The sequence below is a fragment of the Eptesicus fuscus genome, chromosome 5 (genome assembly GCF_027574615.1).
Source record: "Eptesicus fuscus isolate TK198812 chromosome 5, DD_ASM_mEF_20220401, whole genome shotgun sequence".
In the NCBI taxonomy this organism is placed as follows: domain Eukaryota; kingdom Metazoa; phylum Chordata; class Mammalia; order Chiroptera; family Vespertilionidae; genus Eptesicus; species Eptesicus fuscus.
The window spans coordinates 40,066,062-40,078,964 of record NC_072477.1 but is presented as its reverse complement, the minus strand read 5'-3'; the positions used below and the strand labels follow the sequence as shown (position 1 = coordinate 40,078,964).

General features: G+C 45.7%; 1 protein-coding gene across 4 annotated transcripts in view; it reads left to right on the top strand.

Moving 5' to 3' along the window:
• The first annotated feature begins 339 nt into the window (after nucleotides 1-339).
• The window catches only part of FRMD6 (FERM domain containing 6), an 80,513-nt gene continuing 67,949 nt past the window's right edge, over nucleotides 340-12,903 (top strand). For 2 of the 4 annotated variants that reach the window (XM_028141774.2, XM_008139054.3), the window contains exon 1: nucleotides 340-456. The gene's annotated coding sequence lies outside the window, so the exon portion shown is untranslated. Of the gene's footprint in view, nucleotides 457-648; nucleotides 683-1,740; nucleotides 1,837-1,975; nucleotides 2,059-12,903 lie in introns of all 4 variants that reach the window. The other 2 variants (XM_054716071.1, XM_054716072.1) reach the window with 2 other exon arrangements.

Sequence of the window (12,903 nt, the reverse complement as noted above, 5' to 3'; positions counted from 1 at the left end):
GAAGGGGCGCGCACAGGGTCCCCTCGCGCCGGGGTCCTTCGCGCGCGAGGAAAGGCCTAGATCGCCCGGGTCCGCACACCTTCGGCGGCTCCCCTCCCTCCCCAGGACCCCGGAGGGGCGCTTCCCTTCGCCTTTTCCCGCCCCCGGCTCGCGGCACCCCTCCGCGGGACGCTTGGTTGGGTCCGGGGCGGGGTCGGCAGGCGCTGCACGTGCGGTCGCGATCTCCTCGCTCCCCTCCCCGGGCTCCGCCGCCTCCCCCGCCCACCTCGGGGCGGCGAAGGAGGCGGGGCCTCGGGGGGCAGGGCGGAGGCGTGGGCGGGGGGCGGGCCGGCACCCCGCGCTCCCCTGGCTGCCCGGGCCCAAGGGCTGGGAGATCGGGGTGAGCGCAGCGCTGGCAGGAAGGGACCGATCGCTGTTGTGAGTCCAACGCCTGCTGGCTCCAGACTTTTCTTCAAGGTACGAGCCGGAACCCGGCGCCTCCCCGCCCGCCCCCTACCCGGCCTCTGCGCCCCGGCCGCCCGCTGTGCCCCCTGCCGGCCGGGCGACGGCGGCGGCGGCGGCGGGACGGGCTTTGGGAGGGTTTCAGAAAGTCGCGAGCTCTGGCGAAAGCCGTGTCCCCTTCTCCGCGTCTTTCTTCTTCTTCTCCAGGCTTCCTCGGCCCTGGGCGTCGGGCACCGGGCTGGTAGGTCGCCTTCTGCGAGTCAGAGCGCGCCCACGCCGGAGCGGGAGGTCGGGGCCCCGGGCAGCCGAGCCGGGCAGCGAGGGAGACGCGGAGCTCCGAGGCTGCCCGGGCGGCGAGAGCGGGAGGCCGGCCGGGCTGCTGGCTGCGCCCTGGGCTCCAGGCGTCGCGCTCCGCTCCCCAATGCACCCCGGTGCCCTGTTCTGGGGGCGCCTGTCCGTCGCGCGCCCCGTCTCTGTGACCGGGCGCCGGGGCCAGCCCCCGAGCCCTGCATTCCTGGGTGCGGTGCCTGCCGCCTGTTGTGCGCGCCTTGGGGCCGGGCTGCCGGACTGCGGGGCTGCGGGAAGGGACCCGCGCGCAGCATCTGTCCCAGGGTCCCTGAAAGTGCCTAGTCGGGGGAGCCGGACATTGAGTTGGAGCTCGGCTGCGCCAGAAGGGGGCCTCGGTGGGATGCGAGAGCGGGGCGCAGCCTGCAAGATTTTGGGTTCCTGGAGGAGCTTGTGGCGCGCAGGCCCGGCCCCAGGAGGCGGAGGGGACCCCGAGCCTCTCCTCCAGGATGGCCGGGGACTGTCAGGGATGGACAGCGGGGGCCCCCAGTGTGCGGTCCACAGGGATCAGAGCAGCACCTTGAGTCCCGGGACGGCTTCATCAAATGGTGAGGGCGTTTTCTTTAAAGGCACGAATAAATGGAAAGCTGTCAACATAAGCATATTTTAAAGTTTGAGTGAAAGCTGGCAGATTTTCAGGCCATGCAGTTGTTTGTCCAGGGAAATATTAGCTTCTTGACACCCTTTTCGTTTTTACTTTTTAGCACAAATCTGTTTGCCAGTATTTCCCTCAGGGGCTGTGCATTGCCCACAGCGGGAAAAGGAAACTTCAGCAATGTTCTCGGGTTGCCTTTGACTTCGAGCCCTGGCTCTCCAGTTTTTTTGTTTTGTTTTGTTTTTAAATGTTCAGAAAAAGTATCTCTTGGCGGGTCTTCCATGTATGATTCAGTCTCTTCTTCTCTGGAACCCGACGTTGTTTGTGTATGGGTTTTGTAAGCATCTCTTTAAATTTAGTTTTTGCAGGAAATACTCCCCTTTGCCACAGGGTGTAGTTTACGGATTAGAAAATACTGCTGGAGAAAGCTGCTAGTGGCTTCATTTTCCAAGAATGTAAGTCATTTCCTTTCTGTGATTTCAGGGAGTTGATATTTCACAGCATCAAAACTTTGAGGGGAAAATTTTCCGTAATACATCTGTCATTAAAAACACTTTTTTTTTTTTTTTTGACTTTGGGATTTTTCTCCTTTAGAGCAGCGCCTAAATTTAGGCTCAGCAATGATCAAGGATAAGAAGTTTTTCAGGATGAACAGCATTTTGAGACCACTGTAGAGAGTAAGTTTAACAACCACGGAGACCTGCAAACAGCCTGCAGGATGGAGAGTGGGGGAGGGGAGTCGAGAAGCGAGAGGCAGGGAAACAGATGCGTGTGCTGTTGTGTTCCTTGTCGTATAAAACTTCTAGAACTGAATCATTGTCCTTGGATGTGGTTTTGAGAAATAAAAGTACTGTGTTATGTTAAAAATGGAAATACTCCACAGTATGAGACAACTGACATTTTAGTATACTTGTAAACAGACTGGCTTTATATTTCATATTAAAAATGGGCCTTTGGGGTTATTGGATGAGGAGGGTCCTCCAGGGGATATCTCCTATCAAGTTATCTGCAGGGTATCTTCTCCAGAAAGCAGACTGACTGTAATATGAACTAATTTCCCCCTCTGTCCCCCGCTTTGAATTGCTTGTAAGAATGCCTGAGATCTGACACTTACGGACCACAGTTAGCCAGTTAGCCAAAACTCTTGCAGTGCTCAAAACATTTTAAGGAACAAGAACTCTTTCTCTATTTGCACCCCCTCCTTTTAGGAGGTCAACAGGGGTAACCTACCAGCTTCAAACACATAATTTCCAACTGCAAGATTTAAGATGCTCCTAGCTCCATAGGAAAACAATACAGGCCAGGGTAAGACGGCGTTTGAAAGCAAAATGTCTGTTAGTGTAATAATGTTTAGCTGCAAGTTCTTTAAAAACTCATTCAGCTAGGCTAGCTGAATTTGGGGGGAAGGGGAGGTTTGTAGAGCTTTGCTAGTTTCTGTACTTTGTTTCCACTTTTAACTTCACTTGTAAAGGTTTTGGCTTTCAGAACCAATGACATAATAGGCTGTGTAGCCTTCTTTGTGGCAGATGCTTGAAATGAAAGTTTCAAACAGAATTGTTTTTGACTGAGCTGTCAAGTTCAGAGTTTAGTGTAAATGAGTCCCGTCGCACAACTAACTTTTTTGATAAAGGAATTCTTTGTAGTTTTCAACTTGGATGTTGCACATTTTGATTTCTAAGCCTACGGGTTTACAAAAAAAAAAAAAAATCTAAAACCTGCAAACAATTATTTTATTACATGAAAGCCAGTACCAAGAAAAGATTAATTCAGTCCAGATGTGAAAATGTATGTGAGTTTTAGATTTGGATGATCTCAACAAGTTCCTCCTTCTGCTGATGAGGCTGCCTGGATCCCAGATGGCATGCGCACATTATCCTTTCGGTGGTTTTCTGGGTTCAGACCTAAATGTCACGGGCCTGTTCTAAAGTCATTTTAATATCGTCTTAGGCATTCCAAAGAACAGAAAGTTTTCTGCGTTTATGCAGAGATGGGTTTTTCCAATTACTCATTAATACAAACCTCATAAATGCTCTGGTTTGGTAGATGAAGCCTATTTCGTAAGTGAGGAAACTGTATCCTGATGGGCAAAGCATAGGTTTGGCTTTCAGTTATGCCAATTTCAGCTCTCTTCTTTTAAAGAAAAAAAAAAAAGTTTTTTAAGTGTATTTACAACCTTCAGTAGAATCCTGAAAGATTGTGTTTTCTGATATAGCATTTGGTCCTGGTATGATGATCTTCTTCCCCTCTCCTCTATGCCAACAAGAAACAATACACACAATTTATAAGAAAACGCCAGCATTTTTCAGCCTGTACTCCCAGCACCAGAGTTATAAAGGGTGTTGTGTTACACACTTAAAATTATATATATTTTGAGAAGTCTTCGTATGATGACATAATTACACATTTTGGGAGTTTGATTACATTGTGATTGTGTATAAAGCAATCAAGTGTAGGAGGGGGTGGGTAGGAAAGATGTAGTGAAAGAATTTTAAGAGTGGTGAAATTTTAGTTAAACTGTATCTTTCCTAAAACACAAACAGGAAAAATGGCATTGCTGGCCTCTGTAGTTAAACTTTGATATAGGGGTATTTGAGAAGGCTTTTGAATAGCACATTATCCTGAGGAAGAGGCTTTGGGGGCCTGTAAAAATAAGTAAAAACAAGTTAAAGGGATAATTTGAGAGGAAGGAGGAAGTAGAATGCTGGGCATTGAATTGCAAGGAAAATCTAAACTTAGAAGGATGAGTATTTAAAACAAGCCTGAAGTCAGGAGAACTTTGTATTTAAAAGTGGGAATTAAAGATTAAGATCTCTTCAGCTGAGAAAAAAGGATTAGAATTAAGGTTCTCTGTAAGGTCTGTATTCAACATGAAATAGTGCTAAGTGATACTTATCATGGAAACTTTGCCTGCATTCGTGTTGAACCACTAGTTTGGTGTTCACTAGTGTTCAGGAACTGGATGCTTATGATTGTGTCTCCCCGCCCCACCTCACCCCACTCCACTTCCCACTTCAAAGACTGGAAACATTTTTTTTTTTTTTTTTTTTGGCTAAGCTCTAATGATTCTGCAAACATTCAATTTGTGCCCCAGCATTTGGGAGAACTACAACTACCTGCCCCCATGCTCTGGGACCACAGGAGCTCTACAGAAGTAATGGCAGAAGTTACCACGGAGCTCTGAGTGAAAACAAGCAAGCTGTGCTCCCAGTTAGCTTATGTGAATTAGTGATATAATTACTTCTAATGCAAGTTTACGTACTATCACTTTTTATGTGTATCAAATGGAGTGATCGATCGTGCAGTATACCACGTTGATCAAAGAGGGATTATTGAACACTGGGAAGGGGAAAGAAATTACTGATCTGACAGCTGGTTGTATTACCCGAGGAAGAGAAAAAGGTGGTGCTGAAACAAATTCACAGATGAACACACACAAGCTGAAGGAGAAGGTGGGGTTTGCGGGAGCTTCCTTGTAGTTGTCTGTAACACCATCTTCTTTTTTTTTAATATTTTATTGATTTTTTTACAGAGAGGAAGGGAGAGGGACAGAGAGCTAGAAACATCGATGAGAGAGAAACATCGATCAGCTGCCTCTTGCACACCCCCCACTGGGGATGTGCCCACAACCAAGGCACATGCCCTTGACCAGAATCGAACCCAGGACCCTTCAGTCCGCAGGCTGACGCTCTATCCACTGAGCCAAACCGGTTTCGGCAACACAGCATCTTCTTGAATGCCTTTCCCCGCCTGTGGAGTTGGAGCTGTACAGCAGGAAACTAGGTGGAGATTTGGGCATTATCTAGGTGATTTTGTTAATGTGATAATTAGGATAATTCTGGCCAAAAGCATCTATTAAGAACCTCAATATTCTGGGATATCCTATATAATAATAAAAGGCTAATATGCAAATCGACTGAACAGTGGAATGACCAGTCGCTATGATGCACACTGACCACCAGGGGCAGATGTTCAACGCAGGAGCTGCCCCCTGGTGGTCAGTGCACTCCCCCAGGGGGAGTGCTGCTCAGCCAGAAGCCGGGCTCACAGCTGGCGAGCGCAGCGGCTGTGGAGGGAGCCTCTCCTGCCTCTGTGGCAGCACTAAGGATGTCCCACTAAGGATGATGGCTCCTGGAATGGGAGAGGACGCAGGCTGGGCTGAGGGATGCCCCCCCAGAATTTTACCTCTTCAAGCCTGCTCTACCTCTACCCCCCCCCGCAGTGCACGAATTTCATGCGCTGGGCCTCTAGTTTTTAGATATTTTCTAATAACTTTGCCTCTCTCTCTCTCTCTCTCTCTCTCTCTCTCTCTCTCTATATATATATATATATATATATATATATACACTAGAGGCCCAGTGCATGATTGAATCATGCACGTGTAGGGTCCCCTACATGCTTTCGCTTTCGATCTCAGGGGAGCTGGGTGCACCGGCTCGGCGGAGGCTTCTGAAAGGCCTGGTACCGGAGCAGACAGGCACCCAGCTCCCCCGCTTTTGATGGCCCGCGGTGGGACGTGAGCTCGCTGCCCCAGAGGCCCCTTCTGTTCCGCAGCACAGCCATGGCGCAGACGCTGGCCCAGTCGGCTACCCCGGCCATCCCAAGTCCCGCCCCCTGCGCCTCCCGCTGGCCCAATCGTGGGCGTAGCGGAGTGATGGTAATTTACATATTACCATTTTATTAGGTAGGATATTATAGAACTTCAAACAGTACTGTTTTACTTGTATATGAAGACAGGAAAAAGCAATATTTTAGACTAACTTTTTGCCATAGCTTCATGTGAAGGAGGAAATCATAAAAATCAAGCAAATTCTGGATTAATATATTAGGATATTAATGAGGTTTCTACTTAGCTTCTCAGGTGGTTCTGTGTCTACTTAATACTAAATGAAAAGGGATTATTTTTCTTCCTGGAGGTGGCTGTCTAGTTTTAGTAGATTGCTTTTTTTTGGGGGGGGGAGGGGGGCGTTTCCCATGGCATAATTTCTTTGAATGAACTTGTTATTGACTAGTTACATACACCAGAAAAATGCACACATTAGAAGTGTAAGCAAAAAGTGATCATCCCCAGGCATCCCGCATCCAGATCAAGAAACAGAACATTTCCAGCCCCAGAAGCCGCTCCTTAGTCAGAACCCCTGATGCGGCGGGGGGGTGAGGGGGGAAGGGGGGGTAGCCACTCTTCTGACCTTTATTGCCAGTGCTTGGTTTTCACCTGTTCTTGGACTGCGTTTACATGAAATCCAATATGAGTTCCGTTTTGAGTCTTCTTTGGCTCAACATAGTGTCATGTCCACATTGAGGCAGGTAGCAGTAGATGTTTTTTATTTCTGTGAATGGAGATGCCCAGTTTATTTATCCATCCTATTGATGGACATTTGAGTCGTTGGGGGCGGACGTAGTCGGGTGGGAACTTTTGATAGCTCAAGAAAAAACAAGCTATTCGGAGTTGAAGGAAGAGTATAGTCTTAAGATTAAAAGAGAAAAAATGCTTCAGAAATGTGAGAGGGGGAAAAAGGCAGTATCACGAAAACACTAAAGGCTCAACTCAGTCCACAGAACCCTAGTGTCTCAGGGCCTCAGTCTGCAGTATCCCACTGCAGAGTGCCAGATTTCAGTTGAGAACTGGGAAGAGGGAGGGCACCTTCAGGTGTTAGCTAGCCCCATCACCTTTAGAGGGATTGAGGTCCCTTGAGATTGAGTGGCTCATACGGAGTGACAGTCTGTCTAGTCTTGGCTAGTGCCATCTGCGCGCTGAAAGCCAGCCCCCAACTGTGCCCACTAGCCTGGAGGACAGGGAACCCTCCCCTGATTCACACAGAGGTGTCCTGTGGGCAGGTAGACTTAGACCTGCCCAGAGAAAATGGAGGGGTAGTTCAGCGAGGCAGAATTTTACCTCCTCAAGCCTGCTCTTCCTCTACCCCCATATACAACCCTTGGGACTTATTTGTCCCCCTTTCTCCTTTCTCCCTCTCTTCTAGGGCTCTCCAGCGAGACCTTCATTTATGAGTGCCAAGTAGGTGGTTTCTTGAGGTCCCTCCTGACTCACTGTTTCATTGATGCATAAATGATCAGGATGTGGACCCTAGAGGACTGCTTTCTAAATACTTTTAAAATAATTCATTTTTAAAAAATATACATTTTATTGATTTTAGAGAGGAGATAGAAATATCAATGATGAGAGAGAATCATTGATTGGCTGCCTCCTGCACACTCCCTACTGGGGACCGAGCCCGCAACCCAGGCATGTGCCCTTAGCTGGAATCGAACCTGGGACCCTTCAGTCTGCAGGCTGACGCTCTATCCATTGAGCCAAACCAGCTAGGGCTAAAATAGTTCATTTTTAAGAAAATGCTGCAAAAATGATCTCTTTTTTTTTTACCTCTTCCTGCCATTATGCCTCCTCCCCCTCCCCCAACCCCTCTCCCCATGTTATTTTAATTCTTAAATATCCCTGGAAACATCCGGTCTCTACCTAAAACAACAGTGACATTCTGGTGCTGAAGGCTGTGGCAGTCCCCAGGAAGCACTTACTGTAAAACACAGGATTATGACTTCACTGAGAAATCTAATAGATAAAGCAAAGTGCTCGGGAAGGATAACTTGCTATAGATCATTTTTTTCATGTTTCCCTAAAGAGGAAAAGGACGTTTACATGGTTCAAGAAAAGGCTCAGAATTTCAACCTAGGCTCATTAGAACGGTGAAAACCAGGTAAAACAGCAGACGTTTTATAAATGGGTAGTAAATAGATTCTGCTCAAATAAAATACTGCTTTACCAGCAAAAACGTAGCATGTTCAATCTCAGAAAATAAAAAGAATGTGTTCAGTATAGAGCCACAGTTCTGACAAGTTGCTCACTGAAGTTACTACAGAAAAGAGGCATGGGCTATGAAGACGACATGGGAGAGAGGCAGTGAAATATGATAGTCAGAATGAGGTCTTTTATTTTTTTATATTTTATTGATTTTTTTACAGAGAGGAAGGGAGAGGGATAGAGAGTGAGAAACATCGATGAGAGAGAAACATCGATCAGCTGCCTCCTGCACATTCCCTACTGGGTATGTGCCCACAACCAAGGTACATGCTCATGACCAGAATCGAATCTGGGACCCTTGAGTCTGCAGGCGGATGCTCTGTCCACTGAGCCAAACCGGTTAGGGTCAGAATGAGATCTTTTAGATCAGTCCTCTGGGGCCCAGATCCAGGCTCCACTGTCCTGCAGTGTGCAACCTTGGGGAAGTCACTTAACCTCTCTGAACCTTCTTTCCTCATCTGTTAAATGGAGACAATAATAGTAACTACCCCACAGCGTTGTTTTGCTTATGAAATGAAATAGTAGTGCAGGTAAAGCAACTAGCGTGGCCTCACACATAGTAAAAAGTAAAGTAATGTTAGCTCTTATTACCTAAGGCAGACAGAAATGATGTATAGAAGGATTTCAAGTTTTCCTGGGCTTCCTCTAGGCTTTTGTTAATAAGTGGCTGTTCACAAGATTTTATTATAAAGGGTGGGGCAAAAGTAGGGTTACAGTTGTGAGTATGTGAAACACAGAGTTCATTCTTGTATTATTATTTATTAATTATTGTAATATTTTCCATTCGAACAACTGTAAACCGGCTTTTGCCCCACCCCGTACTCTATTCATTGATGGCAGTAAGTAGGCAACAAAACCTAGTATTTCTCAGTTACAGTCTGTATTGCTGCACCAAGAACAGCTGGCCCATTCCACTGACCGCTAATTGATCGAGTTATTTTTCCTAATTCTCTTTTAATTCCTAGCTATCTCAGTTGCCCAGCTTCTACCTGCTGGATAATTATTTCTTTCCAGATGCCAAAAAGTAAATCTACAGATTTAGAAATTCTCTTTATGATGATTAATGTTATGCAAAGTAGTTTTAAAATTAAAAGAGTACCGGTGGCCCATGTCTTTTGCTCCTGTACCCTGTATATTTCACGAGTCCTTTAAAAGAAAGCCACTGTTATTGGTACAGTAGAAGGCAATTCCTCCCAGCTCCCTTCCCCACCGTTGGCAGTTTGTATAATATGGGTCAGTCCCCTTTATAATTTTCTGTTATGGGGCCCAGAGCTTAAGATTTTAAACCGTTCGTTCAAAGGAAATTAAGTAGTCTGAAAGTTTCAAAGGAAGTGTTTAAGGAAAACAAACTTAAGCACATTAGAGCACATTTACATCTAAACAGCATAATTACAAGCTCAGTCAACATAGACATAGGTTCTGAGTGATCAGATGTGTCATTCTGATCTGTTCATTAAAATGGGGGACCTATCCCAGATAATCCTGTTCCCTGTTATGTGTTGTGTAATATCTTGAGCTTTTAGTAAACTTAATGCTTTAAAAATGTTCACTTAAGTCCATCAAAAAACAGGTTTTACATCTTGTGACGTATCCACGTCTATGTTGAATACTTTGTGCAAGTCCTACCAATGTGTTTCTTGTCTCGGTGGGAGAACAAAATACGTGTGTGTGAAGACATTAGAGTTTCAGATACATACTAAGTGGAGTCCTGGTTTTAGGGAGCAGAATCAGTGAGGGCCCAGGTAGGATGTTCCTAGTTGCCCTGGGACCCCTGACTTTGTGTTGGGCCATGAGCGCAGGCTGAGACCTTTCTAGTCTTCAAGTACAAATGAGATTGTTTAAGAACAACAAAAATATTTATGATCTGGTAAAGGTCTCAAATATTAAAAGAAAACTATGAGATTGGAATTACTAAATGTTTAATTAAATTCATTTATTTCACATAATGTATGCCTCCTATGTGCCAGGCAGTGATCTAGGCCCCAGAGATAACACCAATGAACAAAGCAAAAAAAAAAAAAAAGTTTTAGGACCTTAAATCCGAAAACCAAGCAAATTTTGAAACAGTAAACATAACAAAACAAATTTTATATGAGTATAGGAGGTAGGAAGCAGGAGCATTGGTAATTTGAATTACAGCAGATTCTCAGATGTTTTGTTTAATGTCATTTCGTTATAATGTTGATGAGATGCCATTGGGATTTAACTTGTTTATATCAGTTATCCTATAGTAAGTTGATTTCATTATAGGTCTTTGCTTATATGTCTATTGACAACATTAAATGAGGACTTACTGTAGTGTGGTCAAGTTGGCCTCACCGAGGTGGCTTGAGGGAGGAAGTCAGCCATACAAGGACATCCGGGGAAAGTGTGTTCCAGCAGAGGGACTATCAAAGGCCTCAGGTGGAGGTGAGCCTGGTGTGTTCCAGGACCAGTTAGAAAGGCCACGAAGTAGTGGTAGATGCGGTCAAAGAGGTTTGGAGAGCAAATCATGTAGGGCCTGCATGGTGAGCCATGAGTGAAATGGGGAATCACTGGGGAGTTGTGTGCAGCGGAGTAAGGTGATTTGACTTTCATTTTAATAGAATCGCTGGCTACAGTGTGGAGATAGGAAAATGGAACAGGGTGGTCAAGGGTGGACCCTGGGATACAGGTTAGCAGCTGTTGCAGTGATCCATTGAGAGATGCCAGTAGCAGTGGAGGAAGGGAAGAGAAATGGCCAAGACTTATTTTGTCGGTTGTACCTGGCCAACTGTTTGAGGAGGATGAGAAAGAGAGATCCGAGTCAAGGATAACACCGGGGCTTTTTGCATAATTATGGAGTTGCCATGAACTGAGATAGGGATCTCATGGAAGAGCTGGTTTGGGAAACAACTACGAGCTGTTTTAAACATGTTATGTTCATCTTCCAAGTGGAGAAGTTGAGGAGGTTGTTGGATATAGGAACCAAGAGTTTAAAGAAGAGGCCTGGGTTGCAGATATACATTTGGAAGTCACCAACAGCACTCGGATGAGATAACTTGGGGAATGTGTGCAGACAGGGAAAGCAGTCCATGGATCAAGCTTTGGGTCATATCAGCATTTACAGTTTCTGGAGAAGAAAAGTAAACTCATAAGAGAATATCTTAAGCCTAAGGACTTATGCACACTTTTCCAACATAGTGGACATAATGGTCTCCATGTCCTAACTAACAGTGTCACTTTTAGAAGATATAGTTAATTCTGTTGACCCACACCCTGGGGAGAAGGAACTATGACTTATTTTTCTGTGATGAGGTACTTGGGCTGAGCCAGAGGTACTTCAGCCTTGAGAGGTTGAGCTGACAAGGAGGAAGTAAAGAAGACCGAGAAGGAGCAGCCAGAGGATAGGAGGGAAATTAGAAGGATATTCTTGAGGTTAAAGTAAGTGTCTCAGGGAGGAGAGAGTGAATCAGTGGTGCCATGGGCTGCTTAGAGGTCAAGTAGGATGAGGACTGAGAGGTGCTCGTTGGGTTTAGCAATGGAAGTCATTGGTGACATTGACCTGAGCTATGACAGAACACCTGAGCTGTATCAGTGGAGGATTGGAGACAAAAACCTCATTGGAGTGGACTGAAGAGAGAATGAAAAGCTTATGAGCCCGACCGGTGTGGTTGAGCATCGATCCATGAACCAGGAGGTCAAGGTTTGATTCCCGGTCAGGGCACATGCCCAACTTGTGGATTTGATCCCCAGGAGGGGGCATGCAGGAGGCAGCTGGTCCATGATTCTCCCTCATCATTGATGTTTCTGTCTCTCTCTCCCTCTCACTTCCTTCTCTGAAATAAATTAAAAAACATTTTTTTTAATAAAAAAGAGCTTATGAAACATAATTCTGATTTTCAGTTCAACTTCTCATTAATATTCATTGGATGTGAGTACATTTAACATGTCTGATAGAATGTAGGGTGGGACTTCGGAATGCTGGGGGCCATGAGGGTCTTCAACCGGCACTGACAGGGATGGGGAGCCTTTCAGCTTCCCCTGAGTTATTATTGGTAAAACTCTAGTGTGTGGATTGTAGTCTGTTTCTTCGAAATAGAAAAAAGTCCTACAGCAGGTTCTCTTCTTCTTCTTCTTTTTTTTTTAAATTGCATCCCTTTGGATAAGAACTACATAGTGGAAACACTGTCCCTTTGTTAAGACTTTCCTGTTTGTTTTGTTTTCTAGTTCAAGCCACTGATCCTTTATTTGAAAAGGATACAGCAGAGCCCCAGTGAGACATGTGCTTTGAGTTGGCTTCTGTTTCCGCAGTGGTGATAGGTTTGAGCCGAGGAGTCCCCGCACACATGGCAGTGCCCACAAGTCTGGAAGCCTTCATTCACAGGGGATGGATGGCTCAGGGCTGGGGCTCTCCAGGGCCAGAGTAAATGAAGTCATAGACACATCGGTTGCTTCATCTTTCTTTTTAACTTTGTGGATGACTTTCATTGTGAATATCATTTCAAAGCATGTGATTAAGCAATTTTCATAGCTCTGTATTTTATGTCATAATTATGCACCAGGACTTTGCCCTCCTGGGAATTACCTTTGAATTATAATGCTAACTTTCTATAATACTATCATCAGAACGAATCAGCAGGCCTCTGATACTAATTACCTTTTCTTTCCCTAAGCTGATTAAAATGCTAACACATAGGCCTTTAATGCTTAAATATTGTTTTGGGGTAGTTAAAAGCTTACAGTGCTT